At 51.9% G+C, this 20,064-nt stretch overlaps 1 pseudogene; it reads right to left on the bottom strand.

Annotated features, from left to right (window-relative positions):
* Nucleotides 1-524: 524 nt before the first annotated feature.
* Nucleotides 525-1,161, bottom strand: LOC129472699 (peptidyl-prolyl cis-trans isomerase A-like; annotated as a pseudogene).
* Between the last annotated feature and the right edge of the window lie 18,903 nt (nucleotides 1,162-20,064).

Genomic DNA, 20,064 nt, shown 5'->3' with positions numbered 1-20,064 from the left:
TAGCTTTGGGCCTGGAAAGCATTACAGCAAACACTTCCATTGAAATCTGTCAGTCAAGCCCAGATTCAGAGAGAAGGGACATAAGAAATGGCATTTATAATTGCAGCAAAATACAGCCATGCCTCGTGTAATGATGGGGATACATTCTAAGAAATACATCTCCAGGCAATTTTGTCATTGTGCAAACACCATAGAGTGCATTTACACAAACCTAGATGGTACACCAAACCACACTCCTGGTCTCTATGGCTTAGCCTACTCCCAGGCTACAAACCTTTATTGCATGTTATTGTATAGAATACTGTAGGCAATTGTAACATGATGGTAAGTATTTGTGTATCTAAATATGGAAAAGTAATGAGTTGCATTGCTAGGGTGTCGCTAGGTGATAGGAATTTTTCAGCACCATTATAATCTTTTTTTGTTATTTACTTTTAATTTCATAATCATAAACTTAACTCTGCAATCCAGCTAATCATAGAAGGGAACAAGGAAAACGTGGAACCCAAAGGGAATTGAGCGAGAGCACAAAGATTCTAGGATATGGCAAGCAAAAGGGGTGGTGGGGTGCTCTCCTGAGCTACAGAAGGAATGGTCTGGTGTTTAAGATAAAACACAAGTCAAATTTGTTGGAGTTGTCCACAGTCAGCAATGGTGATCTTCTTGCTGGTCTTGCCATTCCTGGACCCAAAGCACTCCATGGCCTCCACAACATTCATGCCTTCTTTCATATTGCCAAAGACCACGTGCTTGCAATCCAAACACAGTCTTGGCAGTGCAGATGAAAAACTGGGAACCGTTTGTGTTGGGTCTAGCATTTGCCATGGACAAGATGCCAGGACCTGTATGCTTTAGGATGAATTTCTCATCATCAAGTTTCTCCCGGTGGATGGACTTGCTACCGGTGCCATTATGGCGTGTGAAGTCACCACCCCGACACATAAACCCTGGAATAATTCTGTGAAAGCAGGAACCTTTATAACCGAATCCTTTCTCTCCAGTGCTCACAGCACAAAAGTTTTCTGCTGTCTTTGGAAACTTGTCTGCAGACAGCTTGAAGGGGACGTGGCCCAAGGGCTCGCCATCAATGAACACAGTGGGGTTGACCATGGCTGATAGTATGGGGCTCCCGGCGGTGGCGGTGTCTGCAAAGCCACCCATAATCTTATGGGACCATGGTCATATACGCAGTCCAGTGTCGACCAAAACGTCATTATGTAATGTGTGACTATGATTATCTACATAATTATTTACTGATGTCTGCTTTCCCCACTCCTTTAGATTGTCTTGTTCATTGCTGTATCCCCAGAGCCTAGAAGAGTGCCTAGAAAGCAGAAGGCCGTCAATAAACATGATTCAATATATAGCTGGATGAATGAACGGAGACCTCTCCCCTGAAATGACAACCCTGGGTCCCCGTAGCTCAGGTTAGCGTGGGGACAGGGAGGTTATGAAAGGCGCGCCGGCTCCAGCAGCTGAGGCCTGGTTTTGGACCCCAACTCTGGCCCCAGGGTGCTGGGTGACCTTGGGTAAGTCACAAACTTCTCTGTGGGTGTCAGCAAAAGCTAATAAAACCAGACCCTGCTTTTCAACTCTGAGTATGACTTGCTTTAATTAAGATAAGAGCACAGTGAAATGTTTGGACTTGCTGTTCATTCTTTGATGTTCAGCCTTTTGCGTTGTTGTTTTGATGTCCGGGGTCTTGGAGAACTGGACTTCGTTTCTTGGCCCTGGCTGGCGGTCTGCCGGCCTTCTGCTGTTTGCCTTGTTAAAAGCACTTATGATCTAATAAAGTGAGATTGATGTGGCCTCCCCGGGGATGAAACACTTTCCATTACCCATATTCACTGTGCTTCCCAGTTGCACTCAAGGTTGCCATGTATTGTGTAGCAATTGAGAACTAGGCCCTGGGCTGAGTTTCATTTCATCCTATGAGGTGAGTACTGTTACTGTCCCCATTCTACACATGTGGAAACTGAGGCACTTAGAGGCTACGGGACTTTTCTGAGGTCATGGTAAGTAATTGGGTAAGTAAAGAAGGTATCAGGATCCGGGTCCAGAGAGCTGCATAGTCTCTCGTGAGCTGCTGGTGGCCCTGGCTTGGATGGGAAGCCCACAGGGTACTTGGGTGGGAGCTCCCAGGATAAGAAGCAAGTGAACCTCCGTCTCTTTTTTTTTTGAGACCGAGTCTCGCTCTGTCACCCAGGATGGAGTGCAGTGACACGATCTCGGCTCACTGCAACCTCCGCCTCTCAGGTTCAAGCAATTCTCCTGCCTCAGCCTGCTGAGTAGCTGCGACTACAGGCGCCCACCACCACGCCCAGCTAATTTTTTGTATTTTTAGTAGGGATGGGGTCTTGCCGTGTTGGCCAGGCTGGTCTTGAACTCCTGACCTCAAATGATCCACTTGCCTCAGCCTCCCAAAGTGCTGGGATTACAGGTGTGAGCCACCGCACCCAGCCGAACCTCTGTCTCTGAGTTTGTTCAGTGACAATGTCAGGCCTTGGAGAAAGATAACAGGCCTATGAGGTGTTGTCTCTATGAATCCCCATTTTACAGCGGGGAAAACTGAGGCTCAGAGAGGTTGCCCAAAGGGCATTAGAAAGAATAATGGCTGGGAAAAGGAAAGTGCCTGGTTCACTGTCCAGGGTTAAGTCAGGTCAGAATGTTACGGTCGTACCAATCTTGTGTGCGAGATGTTGACTGAACTGACTTTGGCATCTTACTGCCCAAGAATAGCGGGGATGGGAAGTGACTGGGCCTCCCTGGGGGCAGCCCATTCTGTGTGGAATGGTCCTCAGGAAGATGAAATAATGTAGGGAAACACCCCACATCGCTGGTTCCCACAGTCACTGATGGGGGTGGAATGGGGGGCTGCAAAGGAAGCTGGTACTCTTTCCTGGTGCTCAGCTGAAACTGTGGGTGCCCCCAGGAGCACCAATAGCCCAGCAATGTCCTTTGCTGTTAGTCTGTTGCATCATTAGAAATTCCACCATGAACAGCTCCTAGAGAAGGCACAACCTTGTTGAGAAGAAAGGACAGTCACACGTGACGTCACTTGCACAGCAGCCTAGGAGATTCAGTTTCCTTATCTCGAAAATGGAACCAACACCAACCCCCTCAGGTTGTGAAAACTCCCAACACAGTTCCAGGGGGCAAAGGAGGTGTGTTCTTCCTGAATGGAGGGGCCCCCCAGCAGACCTGGAGCTTCTGGCCCTGCTGCAGAATGCAGGAGGATGGCAACTCACTGGAATTCCGCCGTGCCCAGACCTGTAGGTACCCAGGTCACACTTATGTTAATATCCAGATGAAGAAGTTTCTTAGACCTCATCCCCTCCAAACACCCCTCCCCAGCCCCAGCCAGAAGGCCAGTTACTCCCGGTGCCCCCCAAGTGGTGCCCAACCCCCGGCCGGGAGTTTTCTTCACCTCTTGGTGAGATGCCTGGTGACTGCATCGGCCACAGGCGCTCCTGCAAAAATACTGCACCAGGTGTGGCCACCCTCCACCCTGGTCACCCTGAGCTTCCAGGTGCCACGTTTGTCATGGCCATGGAGGCGCCATGTTTCCCACATCACCATGGAGGTGGTCAAGCAGTGGGCTTAGGCCAACTCCAGTTTGCAAACTGTCACCTGGGCCCTAAGGCGGCCCTTCCAGGACCCTGGGTCTTGCATGGTCTCCATGACAACGGCTTGGTCTGCATCTTTCTCTGTCCTTTTCTCATCAAGACTCAAAACCAAGGTGGAAGACATACCTTTTCCCCCCTTTCCCCCTGTCACCCTCATCTCCCTCATTCTTGACCTCAAGTGCCCAGCTCCTCCCTCCCTCTGTGAATCTCCACCGGAGAGGACCCAGCAGGGCCACCATCAGCCAGACTCTGAATCCCAGCATGGGTTCAACCGGCCCAGCCTGCTACAGAGAGAAAGGGAGTCCCACCGCAGCCCCTCCAGCTGGAAGACTCAGGCCCTCCATGCTGGCTGGGCAAGCCCCTTCCCTGTCTGGGCCTCTACTTTCCCATCTGTGGCTAGACACTTCCCAAGTCCCCCTCCAGCTCAGACATTCTGAGGCCTGATGTCTTCTCTCCACCTAAGGCAGCCAGCAGTGACCAGTCCCTCTTTTCCCTCCAGGCCGCACTGGAGCAGCCGAGCCCCTTATCACACACAGCCATCTTCGTTGTTTGCATGGTGCTCATTTCCCCTGGCTAAGAAAACATGTTTGCAAAATCAGATTTCCCCGGAAAGCCGGCAGGTTAAAAGGAAAAGAAACGTTGAATTCTGTGGAGTGGGGATCTGAAGGCAGAGACTGATCTCTGGGACTGCCCCCACACTTCTGGGTCCCCTTGATTAGAGGAAGCAGGGCCTGATCCCAAATTCCTGCCCCTAAGTAGTCCCCTCTGCCTCCCTCAGGTCTATTCCAGCACCCACAGGCAGCTGAGGCCCGGAGAGGCTTCGAGGCTTCTCAGGGTCACATAGAGTGTTATTATTTGTTATCATCCAGAACTTTCTGTGGCTCCCCCACTGCTGGCAGGGCAAACCCACATGCATCCTGGTGTTCAAGGTCCTCTCCCTTTTTCCTTATGTGGCCCTTTGGCTCTAGACACCCTAACTCCTCAGCAGCCCAAACAGCCTTGTCTTTGCCACGAGTGCCTCTCCCCCAACCCACTTCTGTCTGTTCAGCTCTCTCCTACTCTTCAAGACCCCACTCAGACCCTGCTTCCTCCAGGAAGCCCTCTCTGACTAGCCCTGTCCACATGATCCTCTCTGAGGGGTTCTGGCCACACCGGGAGGAGCCTGGCCACTTCTCATCTGTACCCACCCTCTCCCTGGGGACAAACCCTGTTTGGGCCCAGCTGTCTTCTTGTTCAGGGCCTGGTTCCCACTTCCTGGAGCTGGCCTGGCCGCCTCAGGGCCACCATGGGCCACCGAGGAGAGAACCAAAGGATTTCCTTGGGACAAAATGATACCAAGAGTGGCAGAAGGCTGCTTAAGGGCCCCACCTTGGGTCCTTTCTTAAAAGTGACTTTTCCTGATCTTAACTTGGATAAAGCGTGAGTGTGGTCACACAACAGCTCTGCAGCTGTTGGCAAGATGAGATAGGCCTACCTGAGCTCCCACGGAGAGCTGTCCATGATGAACATGCAATCTATAGAATGAAATGTATGTGTGGTGCCGTTTGTTTTTAATTAAACAAACAAAGCAAAATGCCTATAATGGCTCATGTGCGCCCAGCACTGCTCTGAGCGCTTTGCGTGCATGGACTCACTCGATCCTCCTAATGACCCCGTGCGGCAGGTACCCTAATGACCCCAATTTACAGATGAGCAGACTGAGGTTCAGGGGAAGGATTCGAGTCCCGGCCACAGGCAGTCTCCAGCGCATGCGCTCTCAACCCCTCCCCCGTGCTGCCTGCTGCATTCTCAGTGCTAATCTGTGCTTCCAAACAATACATAACCAAAGGGAGAGAGAAGCCGGGAGGAAGGTGCCGCTGGGCCTCGCGTGGAGCCAGGTTTGGAGAGAGAAAAATAGGGAGACTTTCACTTCCTCTTCTTACATTCTGTATTGATTGGTTATCACAAATAATATAATCTATTTGAAAAATAGAAAAAGCAGCACATGCTCACTGTAGAAAACTCAAGAGAGATGAGCAAGGCTTCAGAAACTAGAGTCAGCCTGGGTTCTGGGAGCTGGCAGGGAAGCATACTCAAGGCCAGAGGATTCTAGAAGGATCACCATGAAAATGGGTGAGTAACCAGGATTATTGCAGGTCCAGTGGCGTCAGGAGCGAGAGCTGACTGCAGCTTGGTGTAGAAGGCACTTTATAACCCATTAGTGCTATTTCACCATGGAAAACGGCAGCCTTGTTTGGTAGTAAGCTGCCCATCTGTGGAGGCATAGGAGGAGATACCAGATGCAGGATTAATGCTGAACTGTTTGCTCTAGGTGTCATGTGAGTTAGTCTGTTTCCCACTCCTCCACCTTTAACTCAGGCTAGACAGAAATGGGATGTACCTACAAGGATGAAGCCCCATGCCTGACTGGTTAAAAAAATAACAAATAATTTAGAAACAGGATCCAGAGGCTTGCACAGACACAGCAGCTCTAAGAGCCTCTCAACATAGGTGGCTTCATGTGATTTCAGAACCTCCCAACATCACTGGCAGAAACATGTTGCAGGGGAGAGAGACGAAAAGCTCAGGGAGGTCTCGACTTGCCCAGGGTCACCCAACTGGCCCAGAGTTCCTGGCTCTGCTCGGTCAGGTGGCCATCCTACATCGGGGCATTTCTCATAGTGATTGTTCATTTCCTTCCAGGGCCCAGCATCCAGTAGGTGCTCAGGTCCTTCACGGAACGGTGTCGGAGACCCTGGTTCTGGTCTGGCTCTGGCCGAATGTGCTGAGCGAGTCCCCCACCCGTCTTGTGCTGGGTTTGATATTTCTGGGCTCCCTTCCAGGTCTCATCTGTCTGCCACCCACCCCTGTTCCTTAGTTTTCTTAGCTTGTCCCCTGACATCAGACCCCAAGGAGTCCTCAGATGGACGGGAGAAGGGGGAGGGCCCGTGGGGCGTCAGGCGCCCTGATGCTTGGACCTTTCTTTCATTCCGCGCAGATTTATAGGCGTGTGTTCCTGAGTCTCATTCACTGTCCACAGCCCAACACATGGCCTAAAAACAACAGATACGATGAAAGAGATCTTGCCTGCAGATGAAAGCAAGAGGGAAACCGGCCTCCCCCAGCCCTGGCCTGGCCCTGGGCCCACTGCACATTGTGGTCAAGGCAAAGTCAGGGCTGGGACGTCTGGAGAAGGCCAGAAGGTTCCTGCCCACCCATGGGTCTGGGGCTTCCAGGGGCTCTGATGCAAAGCCTCAGATGAAGTTCTGGGGAAGGCAAAAGGAGACGGAGAGCCCTGTTTCTGGGGGCGATGGGCTGGCATGCCAGGAAGGGGGCCTTGGCAGAGCCTAGAGTCAGACAGGGTGATGACAAATGACCCCGGGGCCCCTCCAGCACCGCCCCTGGGGACTCTGCCTTGCCCACTCTACTCCAGCCACTCAGGCTTCTTTCTGTTCCTTGAAACTCAGCAAGCTCATCTCCCTCCACCCCAGGGCCTCTGCACACACTGGCCACACTGCCCAAACGCTCTGCTCTGCACCCTCCCGAGACCCCCTCGGCCTTCAGGTTTTGGATTGAATGATGCCTCCTCCAAGAGCCCCCGACTGGTGACCCAATCCATTCTCCAATCCAGCCCTCTGTTTTCCTAATGTAATTAGCACACTTTATAATCATTCGTTGCTGTGATTATAGGTGATTTAATAAATTAACATTTTCATATCAATTAGATTGTTGATAATTAAATTATAATTATTATCATTTATAGATTATTGAATGATTTAATGATTATCTGAAGGCCCCATGAGGATGTGCTCCTTGTGCCCTCTGGGTAAATGGGGCCAGCTCTGCCACCAACTCACTGCTCTGGGCCCAGGCATCAGGTCTTCTGACGATAACAGCAAATGATGTTTAGCTTTTCCTAGAGCAAAGCTTTTTCCACATACGACTTTATTTAATCCTCACAGCCACCCAATAAGGCAAGGCAAGGGTTATTTCCATTTTGCAGACGAGGAGACTGAGGCTGAGGGCATCTCAGCTGCAGCCCAGACACGGTCTGCTTGTATACCACGCCTTCCCCACTGCCTGAGTCCCCAGGAGCCTTGCTCACCTTTGGGACTCTCCCGTATGTCACCTGTGAGCGCTACGGGGGAGGACATAGAACTGGTAATCAGGCAGTGACCCTTAAGGGTGAATTCATCTGTTCACTCCCTGGGCAGATTTTCTTCCAGGTGGGGAAGATAGGGATTCATCCCAGAGGGAAGAAAGCCAGAGCTCCCCACAGGGTGAACCACTGTGGGGACTGGGATGCCACCAGGGGAGAGGCATTGGGAGGGAGGGGGCTTTCTCTGCACAGCCCCCACCCACAGACCCCTCTGGCCCTCTCTTGGTCTGCAGAGCGACCATCAGTGTTCCAAGGGGAGGGACTTGGACCCTCTCCTGTGTTGCAGGCGGAAGGTGGGTGGGTGGATGGTGAACTGTAAACGCTGGTCTGGGAGAGGGCCACATGGCACCAGGAGCAGGGTCTTTCGTAGCCTCTGTGCCCCTTGCTCTAGGTCATTCTCCTTCGAAGGATGCCTCCTGAGAAAGCAATCAGGGACAAGGACAGTGACTTCTGACAGGCAGTGTCCCCAGACTAACCACCCCAAACCCTGTGCCAGCCCCTTCCTGTGCTCAGGAGACCAGAAATGAGTGTTTATAACCAGCTAGTGGAGTCTGGGGGAGCTGGGATGGAAAGGGAAGAAACAGCTGCTCAGCTTTCGTGCCCTTAACAAGACAAATCACAAACTGATGCCTCAGGACTCCCACGGTCTACACAGCTGACGGTCAGGGCTTCATATGTGGGCAAAAGTCATGGCATGAGTGTTCATTTGCTCACATGAATGAAGAGAAGAGAGAAGGTTTTAAAATGTCTTTTGGGGGTTATTTATGCTATTCTTTAAACTTTTGTATATGCTGAGGTTTTCTATAATAAAAAGTAAAAAAGAAAAATAGGAATGAGGGAGGGAAAGAAGGATGGAAGGAAGGAAGGAGAAAGGGAAAGAAGGAAGAGAGAAAGGAGGGAAGGAGAAAGGAAGGAAGGAGTGAGGAAGGAGGGAGGGAGAGAGGGAGGGAGGGAAGAAAAGAAGGATTCCATATATGATTCCATTTTTTGAGTAAATGAGTTGTGTGTATTTGTATGCATGAAGAAAGTCTGGGAGCATATGTACAAAAATATTAACAACTGCTGTCTCTAGTAGGATTATGGGTGATTTCCATTTTCTTCTTTGTACTTTTAATTTTTCTAATTGGGAAGAAATAACACAACTATTAAGAAAAAGAAAGGGGGCTGGGCGCAGTTGCTGACCCCTATAATCCCAGTGCTTTGGGAGGCCAAGACAGGCATATTGCTTGAGTCAAGGAGTTCAAGACCAGCGTGGGCAACATGGCAAAACCCCATCTCTACAAAAAATACAAAATTAGCTGGGCGTGGTGGCTCATGTCTGTAATTCCAGCTACTTGGGAGGCTGAAGTGGGAGGGTCACTTGAACCCGGGAGGCAGATGTTGCAGTGAGCTGAGATCATGCCACTGCACTCCAGCCTGGGTGTTAGTGGAACCCTGTCAAAAAAAAAAAAAAAGAAAGAAAGAAAGAAAGAAAGAAAGAAAGAAAGAAAGAAAGAAAGAAAGGAATGTCTTGTGTTCCAGACTCTCCTCCTCCATCCACTCAGCATCTCTCTGACTCTGCTTCAGTGACCTCATCACAATGAGCCTCATCTCTCTCCCCAGCAAAATGGGGGCATCACTAATGGGGATGCAGTGAGGACAGAAAGGGGTGATGCTGAGGGTACATCTGGTAGGAGCCCAACACCTGTGTGCTGCCCCCACACACACTCAGGCACCCACATGAGTGAAAGCCCGCACACACCATAGACCCCGGAAGGACAAAAAGGCTTCCTGGCCCCACACACGTGCCCTGGTTCACCCTCGTGCCCGTATGCACAAACACACACGCACGGTGCACTCATGAGTACACGCTGTGACCTGCGTGGGGTGGCTCTGTCAGCCGACCGGGTGGGTGAGAGGAGAAAGCCCCATTCCTTTCCAAGATAAACACAGGAAGTGAGGATCCCACAGTGTCAGGGCAAGGTTGGGAGTCATCCATAAACTCCAGGCAGGGGTGGGGGATGGAGAGGGGCCCAGAAAGGGGAGGTGGGGTGTGGGAGTCTGGGCAGGGCCTGAGTTTGACATCTGTTGTCTTGGGTTCAGATGTGAAAAGTTGAAATGGTGACTAAGCTTGGGGGCTATCTTAGCTCTGTCTGTCTGTCTGCCCGTCTGTCTGGGACAATACCTCCCACCCTCACCCACCCCTCTCTCCCCAGTCCTGGGCTTAGTGAGCCAGGTGTTCAGGCCAATTGGAGGCCCAAGGGCCCCCAGCCAGGCCCCCACACTTAGGGAAGCCAGAACCTGTGCTCAGCAAATGCTTGCACAGGCCATGAGTAGATGGAAAGAAACAGTCATCACAGATTCCAGGATGCTCCCGAATCCAGCACACGCTTGAGTGCGTCCTGGCCCAGCTCAGATCTCTGAGAGATTATCCTGGGGGCAGCTGCCAGGGACTGGCGCCCCAGCCTTCTCCTCCCGAGTCTCTGCTCCTACTTTCCTCAAAGCCTACTGAGTCCCAGGGGAAAGGAGCAACGGGGCCTCTGCCAGGCCAAGGCAGGTGGGAGGGCACAGGGCTGACCACTCAGGGCCTCTTGCACTTGCTGTGTGCCAGGTACTTTACATCAGCCTTAAATACTTTTCTGGAACAAATCTAGGGTTGGGGAAGAGAAGGATGTTTTCTACTTCACCCCCTAGCTACCCAATTGCCCTCACTTTGCGATGAGGTTACTAGCTGGATCCAAGTTGCACAGTTACAGGTGGTGGCTCCCACCTGCAGGGGCAGAGGGACAGATGGAAACATTTCTTGAAGCATTCTGTTATGAAACTCCCCACTCATTCCCCTGAGCAAGTGGGGTTGAGTATAGAGTTTCCCTTTTGAACAAAATTGCCTGCCCATCTTTTGCTATCAGAAGCCTCCAACCCCACAGCTAGAGCCCCCGGACAGTCTGAGAGCCTGGGCACACCCCACCTCTGCCTGCTGGCCACTTGAGCAAGTTGCCCACATTCTCCACCCTCTCCCTGCACCCGGTGCTTCAGGCATACCTGGATTTCTTTGGCTTCTCATAACCTCACCTGTGCACTTCTTAACCATTATTTCATTTGCTTCTCCCAGCAAACCAGGAGATAGAAAGATTATGTCCATTTTGTCAATGAGGAGACCGAGGCCTGGGAAGGTCATACAGACAATTAGAAGCAGAGCCCAACCCACACCCAGGCAGATTCCAAACCCAACCCTCTTCTCCTAGTCCCAGCTCCTGCCTCTGCCACAGCTGCTGGGTCATTGGTGGTGGCACCAAGGCTACTGCAGAGACCTCAGGGTCTGGGCTTCCTGTGGCTTCTGCCTTCCTTGTCACCTCCACTTCACTACCAGCTCGGCCTCAGGCCCCAGACCCAAACTTCAGGCCCCATAAGGCCCAGCACTCCCTGGTCCCTGCCCGGGTACTCAAACAGCTCTCCCTCCCTTTGCTTTTTACTCAACACTTTCAGTCACGTCGTTCCTCTTTCAAATCCTCAAACTCTGTTTTTACCTACCCCAGGGATCTTACTGTTACTTCTATTTTGCTCTTTAAAAAAACGTATTCACTGGATGGATGTATGGGTGGGTGGATGAGTGATTGGATGGATGGATGAATGGATAGGTGATTGACTGGATGGGTGATTGAGTGGATGGATGGATGGATGGATGGATGGATGGATGGATGGATGGGTGACTGAGTGGACAGATGGGTAAATGGATAAATGAGTGATTGAGTGGATGGATGGATGGATGGATGGATGGATGGATGGATGGATGGGTGACTGAGTGGACAGATGGGTAAATGGATAAATGAGTGATTGAGTGGATGGATGGATGGATGGATGGATGGATGGATGGATGGATGAGTGGATGGATAGACTGAAGGGATGAAAGGATGGTGGGTGAACAAACTTGACTGGATGAATGGATGGATGGATGGGTGGGTGGTTGAGTGGATGGTTAGACTGGAGGGATGACAGGGTGGTAGGTGAACAAATTTGACTGGATGGATGGATGGGTGGGTGGGTGGTTGAGTGGCTGGATAGACTGGAGGGATGAAAGGGTGGTGGATGAACAAATTCGACTGGATGGATGGATGGATGGATGAAGGAATGAGATAGAAGGATGCTGCTACCGTTCTGCTCAGATTTTGGTCTTCTCTCTCCCCACCTAAGTGCCTTGTACCTATAGTTTTGACCCCCAACTATAATTTGCCCTGCCCTGCAAAGTTTGAGGGAACAACTGGGAGACCACAGTAACCCTTCTCTTTGGTCCCCAGTTTCAATTCTCCTTGAGGTGTCCTGACAGCTCCCTTCAGGACCGCAAATCAGCCCCTGGGGGGAAGGAGGCAGCCTCTGTCCTCATACAAATGCCTGAACATTTGAGGCTTTTGCCTGTTACAGTGACTCCCACTTTGGGGGTGGTTTTACATCTCTTTAATTGTCTTGAAACTAAAAACGAAACTGAAATTTTCCCTCAAATAATAACGCGCTTTAAGGTTAATTAACTAAAATTACTTTTGGTGACTTGATCTCAAACTTTAAAAAACTAGAAAGATTGTTCTTTCTAGAAGTGTCCCAAAGTAAATTAATAAATTTTAAAGGGACACCCATCTCCTACCAAAATACCATGTAGTTAAGAGATCCTTATTTAATCACCCCCAAATCAAGCATGAATGTTTTTAAGCTGAGTAGCTAAACAACAAAGAAAAAGTGGAGCAAACAAAATCAGATACTCGGTGGGTGCAAAAACACTGAAGGGGGGCATCAAAAGGTGAACAGGTCATTGGGTTAACAGAGTTTTACGGAATGTAGCAAACACCCCATTTTTCTCTCCCAGATCCCTTATCCCAACTCAGAGAGACTAGAGCGGGAATCTTCACACCTGAGTTCTTGTCCAGGGGCAGCCTGTGAGCCTTGTGTTCACCTGGTCACAAGAGGCAATCACTAACACTCAGGAAGTACCTGCTATCTTTGCCCTGGGCCAAGCCCCTCACACAAGGGCCTCACTTCATCCGGACCTCAGTATTGTGATCTCCATCTGCCAGGTGCAAAGCTGAGGTTCAAAACAGGATGTGGCAGATTTAGGATCAAAGTTCATCTTAAAGAATATCTACCTCATATTCCCATGAAGTAGATAAAGCAACCAAAGGTTAGAGCAGACTAGACCACACAGCCAGCGAGGGCAGACTGGACTTCAGTTGTACAAACAGTAGTGCAAGTGTCGAGTGAATGAGACAGACAGTGGATGCCGGAGCCATCACTTGGGAGATCAGTTTCTGCGGGGGTGTGAAGTGGTGGTGAATAGAAGGAGTGATAAACAGCACTGGTCACGGAGGACTTCCTGGAGGAAGGGGGCATTGACCAACACAGAATATCTGGCAGGACCAGTGTCCTCCTGAATTTCCATGGAGGTGGAGGAAAGGAGAACTCCTCTTTTCTCTCCTCCTGGGCTCTCTCATGCAGCTGGGGTCAACAGAGTAGCCACTGGCCCCCAACTTTGAGTAAAACCCCACCCCCCAGCAAGGCAAGAGGGGCAGAAGCAGCCAGCAGCCTCCCATCAAGCCTTGACAGGAGTTGTCACCAGTGCAGAGCCAGCAGGCGTGTGGTGGAGCCCTGTCTGGCCCCAGCCCCACTGTTTACCTGTCTGGGCTGTTGCTAGAACCATTCATCTCAGTGAAGGATGACACGGCCTCCCTCCTCCCTCCTCCTGCTCAGTTCCTCCACTGGGCATCCACTTCTGCAGATCTCCGGAGTGCTCCAAGCCTCCTAGATGCACCCCCTGCATGCCTGCTCCTTCCTGGCCAGCCTTGCCCCAGGTGTGCGCTTTCTCCCATTCTCACCCATGTGCTGAATAAGCAGAGCGCCATTGGCCACATCAAGAGCTACTTGTGTGGCTGCGGCCCTGCAGGGTGCCAGGCCCTGTACTAAGGAAGAACCTGATGGCCATCACTTCTTGACCCCTCATCTACATGGTGGCTATGAAAGAAGAGAAAAACAGGTGATCACATTTCTGTGTGATCAGTGAGGTGGGAGAGTCCATATTAGTTGTAGTGATCAGACCACGGAGATTGGAGCTGCTAATTCTGCCAAAGGAAGTGGAGAGGAATGGGAAAGTGGAGATGGATGGGTGGATGGGAGGTTGAGTGGATGGATGGATTTGTTCGCCCACCACCCTTTCATCCCTCCAGCCTATCCATCCACTCAACCACCCACCCATCCTTCCATCCATCCACTCAATCACTCATTTATCCATTTACCCATCTGCCCATTCAATCATCCATCCATCCATCCATCCATCCATCCATCCATCCATCCATCCACCCACTCAATCACTCATCCACTCAATCACTTATCCATTCATCCGTCCATCCACTCAATCACCCATCCAGTCAATCACCTATCAATTCATCCATCCATCCACTCAATCACCAATCCAGTCAATCACCTATCCATTCATCCATCCATCCACTCAGTCATCCATCCATCCATCCATCCATCCACTCAATCACTTATCCACTCATCCATCCATCCATCCATCCATCCATCCATCCATCCATCCATCCACTCAATCACTCATCCACTCAATCACCTATCCATTCATCCATCCGTCCACTCAATGGCCCATCCATTCAATCACCTATCCATTCATCCATCCGTCCACTCAATCACCCATCCACTCAATCACCTATCCATTCATCCATCCATCCACTCAGTCACCCATCCATCCATCCATCCATCCATCCATCCATCCATCCATCCACTCAATCACTCATGCACTCATTCACCTATTCATCCATCCATCTCAATGGGAAAGCCATCAGGGATGTCCTTGAAGGACGGGTAGGTGTTTTCAGGTAGACCAGGGACAAAGCATTCCAGGCAGATGCAGGATACCATAAGCACATGCACCTGGATACTCCACACGTGACCAGCAGTCAGGAGTGACCAGGTTTCTGTCTGTGTGTGGAAAGGGGCTGGTAACTTCCACATGGCTTTTTGAGCACCCTCCTTCTGGAAAGCCCCCTGGTCACTGATCCTCAACCCCTTCCAGGTTCGTGTAGCATTTGCAGATCGTACTTATAAGACCCTTAAAAGAACAAAACTCACCTTCTGGTGTAACTCTCCCAGCCCATGTTTCCACTATCTGAGGATCACAGGCCCCTTGAAGGCAAGAATCATGTCTTATATTTCCTGACATTTGTTATCCTTAACCCCTGGCCCTGTGTTTAGCACAATTGTGAAAGCATACTTGATATTCAAAAAAGAGTCATTAAAGTGGCCGGGCAGGGTGGCTCATGCCCGTCCTCCTAGTGCTTTGGGAAGCCAAGGAGGAGGATCACTTGAGGCCAGGAGTTTGAGACCAGCCTGGACAGTGTAGTAAGACTTCATCTCTACCCAAAGAAAAAAAATTAGCTGGGTGGTGATGTGCATCTATAGTTCCAGCTACCCTGGAGGTTGAGGTGGGCGGATCACTTGAGCCCAAGAGTTTAAGGTGAGCCCAAGAGTTTGAGGCTGCAGTGAGCTGAAATCTTGCCATGACACTCCAGTCTGGGTGACACCATCTCTATTTAAAAAAACAAAAATTAATTAATGGAGTCCTTGGTGAATGGATGGGTCGCTGGCATCTCTGCAGGTGTGTGTGTGATAAGACCATGGTGAATTCTCAGGAAGTAGCAGGTGTTTAGGAGATGATGGTTCAGGCCACCATCCTCCCTGCTCATATGACTCTCAGGAGCCAGGCTGCCTCAGAGCTCACAGGGGTCAGAGCTGAATGGGGGGACACTTCCCCTTCCACTTTCTTATCTGTGATGTGGGCAAATAGGTTTCTTCCAGCTAGGACGGCCTTTGGGTCCTGCTCCCTCTGTCTCTCACTCTGCTGCCTAAACTCAGGACACCTGCAGTACGGTGGTTATGCACACGGGTTCTTGGGACTGGCACGTCTGGGTCTGGAACCCAGCTCCCTCCTGTACCCACTGTGAATGCTTGGAATGGTCCCTGCCCCTCACTGAGCTTCAGGGTCCCCATCTCTAATCAAAGACTCTGTAGGCCCTTCCCTGGTGAGCTTCCGTGGAACGAATGAGATGCAGTGTGCATAGGGGTCCACAGTACTCTCAGTAAATGTTGTTATCATAACCATATTTTAGCATCCAAAGAATATGCCCTCCTCCAGGAAGCCTCCTCTGACTGAGCCTAACAGAGGTAAGAATTTCCCTTTTTGCTTCTGCTCAGCAGCTCTCAGCTCATACTCTGTAAGCTCTCTGTTTAGGATAGAACAGCAAAGCTGCTCTGGCCCTGGTTCTGGCCCCAACTCCAGTACCAGCTCTGGCCCCAACCCTAGAGACCAGAGAGGTCTCGTTTGTGCAGTTTAAGTCGGAGGGTCATTTCTGGGCCTGGGCTCCAGGCTCCATTCAAATGGGGGATCCCAGAGGGTGCAGACCATGTCCTGTAAATTCACCCCAGTGGCTCCAGGAAGGCTCCTTGGGATGTGAGACATACTGGTGGCCAGCTACCCCACAGCTGGAGTCCTCACGCTGAAGGCGAGACAACCTCACCGGCAGTGGCACTGACTCTTCCTGACACTCTCACCCAGGACATCAGGCTGCCCTGACAGTCACCCACAGGGCTGAGGCCTCACCACATTTGCTGCAATACCCGCTGCCCTTGGGCTCACGGCCATCCTATCTGCGGCAGCCTCTGTGTGAACTCTGCCCCGTGACCCCGGCTGGAATGGAGGATGCCTTCTCCAGCAGCCTCCCATGGGTAGCCAGCAGTAGGGCAGGGCTGGGGCGGGAGCCATGGGGCACTGGGGGCTGGGCCAGGCTGCACTGGGAAAAGGGGTGCTTTAGTACTCAGAAGAGCCTGGTGGAGGCTGCCTTCCCCATGGCCTCTTTGCTCAAAGGTCTGGTCAGAACCTCTGTGAGCATTGAGTCAGGGGATCCCCAGAAAGCAGCACTGGGGGAGGGGGCCTGCTCACCCTGGGGGAATGGGACCTTCACAGTTTAGGTAGGAAAAGAGAAGTGGCTCGGCAGAGAGCCCGCTCCCCACACCTGCTCACCCTGGCCGCAGATGTCCCCCCCAGCCCCCTACGTCACACCTTGTTGATTTGTCTTCTTAGCCTTTCCCACAACCTAAAACCCTCCACCACAGTGTGAGCACCACAGTGTGAGAACAGACACTGTCTGGTTTGTCACATGTCCCCAGTGTCTGGAACAAAGCCTGGCACACGGTGAATGCTCAATAAATACTCATTAGATTAGTGACCATACTCATTTAATCCTTACGCCCACCCTTCGCTGTAGGCAACATCAGTTCTATTTTGCAGATGGGGAGACTGAGGCTCCAAGAAAAGAGGGGAATTGGCTACTCTACAAACCCGGTAACCAGCGAAGCCTAAATCAAACCCAGGCCTCTCACCTCTTGACCACAAGCCGGCGTGTGATGACACCAACTGGTTGGTTCAGCATAAAGAAAGAAACAGAGGAACACACTGGCCTGCTGGCTTCTGCTCCCCTCAGGCTGCTTCTCCAGGCAGGTTGTGCAGGCTTTTGTTGGGGTAGGGGGTGGATTTTATCCCCTGAGTTAAGTGACCTGTGATCAACCCCTTGTGTTAACAGCTATCATGTGTAGCCTCAGCCTCCTGCCTTGCCCCTGAGAGGATCTGTGTTAAATTGACACCAGCGGTGAACAGTGGGGCTGAGAGGCAGGGATGGGCAAGGAGGGGCAGGAAGTAGGGGCTGGTCTGTGGCCTGTGGACGTGGATCGAGGCTCTGGCCTGGAATTAACTGGATGCATGGTATGTGTACCAGGCGCTGTTCCCAGCACTTGTCATGCATCATCCCAGTTCATCCTCACCACCTCCTTGAAGATCCTCAGCATCATTCTCCCCAGTGTCCGGATGAGGCAGCTGAGCCCAGGAGAGGTTGAGCTACTTGCCCAAAGTCACACTGCTGCAAAGTCAAGAAGCCAGCACTTGGGACCCAGGCGCTGTGGCTCCAGAGCCCACCCATGGCTCTCCCATGTCTGGGGGAGGAACACAGCTTCAGAGCTGGATTCCAACCTGAGTTGCATTGTGTACAAGCCGCCTGAGCCAGCTGCTTAATCTCTCTGAGCCTCGGTTTCCTCAGCTGTGCAATGTGGACACAATACGCGCTTTGCAGGGTCCCAATGAGGCAAGGGGTAGAAAGGGCATGGCCTGTGCCTGGCACAGGGAAGGGGTATGACAAATGGGGGTGGCACTTGTGGTTCATGTCCCATGGCCCATGAGAGTGCCATGACTGATGTTTCCACTCTGGTTTCATTTTCTAGAAATGCGGGGTCAGGTACAAGTCAGTGAAACCAGCCTCAGCCCAGTCTCAGCCCTTTCTCTGTATCCTGACGGTGCCTGAAATTCCGCCACTGGGGCAGCATTCCCTGAATTGAAAGCTGTGTTCCCGGGTGAAATGCACCTTCCCACGGGTGTTATTATTGCTGGGGAAGGAGGTGATGCTGCACATGATGGCTGTTTTGTTTTTGTTTTTTGAGGCGGAGTTTCACTCTTGTTGCCTAGGCTGGAGTGCAGTGGTGCGATCTCGGCTCACTGTCCCCTTCCCGGGTTCTAGTGATTCTCCTGCCTCAGCCTCCCGAGTATCTGGGATTACAGGCACACACCACCATGCCTGGCTAATTTTTTGTATTTTTAGTAGAGATGGGGTTTCACCATATTGACCAGGCTGGTCTTGAACTCCTGACCTCAGGTGATCCGCTCTCCTTGGCCTCTCAAAGTGCTGGGGTTACAGGTGTGAGCCGCCACACCCGGCCAGCTGCTCATAGTCACTTTCACCTCCATGTGAATGAAGATTCCAGAATTGTGTGCCTTGGTGAAGTGGTCCCCAGAAAACAGGCAGAAAGGGGGTGACTTTGCCAACCTCACAGTTTTCTGCCTGTCCAACGGCAGCCTTGTGTCGCAGCCCACGCCCTTGGATACCTTCTTTCACAGGCCAGGTTTAGAATCCTAGCACTTCCCTTTCCACCCAAGATGGTGATCTGAATGTGACTCTTAGTTCATATTGAAAATAACACTTTACTTTGTGTGGCCCTCTTTCCTCTTGTTTCTCCAGTGTGAGCATTACACCCCATTTCACAGATGAGGAAACTGAGGCCCGGCGGGAAGTGGCTGGCAGTACCAAAGCCTGGGCTCAGAGCCAGCTTTCTGGGGCTTGGGCTTGGTGGGCCTCCCCCGGGACCACCACTGCCCCCCTGCCCACACTCTTTCCCATCAGAGAGGCCCAGCCCCTGGGCCAGGCTGGGAATGTTCTAGGGGGAGGCCCACCCGCCCTGTGTCAAGGCCGTGTGTAAGTGTTTTATTGTTTGCCTGCAGAGGTGTGAATGAAGTAATGGGCCTTCTCCAGCACTCCATCCGTCTCGGGCTGACAGCCGCACTCCGAGCCCGGGCTGCTCTGTGTAAACGCTGTCACCCTGCCATCCCCGAGCAGGCAGCTTCCTCCGGGAAACTGTAATCAGGGCCTCCCGCACCCGCAGCTGGCCCTGTCCGCAGCTCATAAATCACGCTGCCTTCCCGGAAAGCGGAGGGAGAGACAGACAGGGTGACGGGAGACAGACGAGGCCGGGCGAGGAAGAGACGATGGGGAGGCCGGCGGGGAGAGAGGGAGGCAGTGAAGGCAGGCTGGGCAGGAAGGCAAGCAGGGAGGAGGAACGAGCAGAGATGAGCAAGGAGGAGAGGAAAGGAGAGAGAGTGAGAGACACAGAGGCAGAGGGAGAAAAGAGGCATAAAACGGAGGCACGAGAGAGAGTCCCACAGAGGGGACACAGAGATAAGGAGAGAGAGAAAGGGAGACAGACTCAGAGACAAAGAGAAAAGCAGAAACAGAGACCAGAAGAAAGGTAAGGAGCCAGCAGGGGAAAAGCAGAGTGACAGAAACGAAGTGGAGCCAGAGGGAGTGGACAGAGAGAGGGACACACACCTGACAGGTGGCCTCGGCTGGGGATGAGGGACAGGGGTCCAGCCCATCAGTTAGAGGAGGGGACCAGGGGGCAGCAGCCTTGCTTCAGCTGACAGGTCTTGCAGCTCCCCCTGGCCTGGGCTGGGCCCCTCCTGGTGCTCAGACCCCCCTCCCTCCACACCTCACCCAGCCAGAGTTTGCAGTCAGCCAGAGGGAGGGCTGCATGCATGGGTGGGAGAGAGGAGGAGGGAGAAGGGGGGAACCTCCTGGACTCCCATTCCAGGGGTCCCCACCCCAGCCCCACTTTCACTCTAGGAGGTCACAGTGAACCTTTGAGGGAAGACAAGTCACTTAGCCAGCAGCC

Source organism: Symphalangus syndactylus, chromosome 22 (assembly GCF_028878055.3).
Source record: "Symphalangus syndactylus isolate Jambi chromosome 22, NHGRI_mSymSyn1-v2.1_pri, whole genome shotgun sequence".
Lineage (NCBI taxonomy): Eukaryota > Metazoa > Chordata > Mammalia > Primates > Hylobatidae > Symphalangus > Symphalangus syndactylus.
The sequence above is the reverse complement of the archived record's forward strand: the minus strand, read 5'-3'. Positions and strand labels throughout refer to the sequence as shown.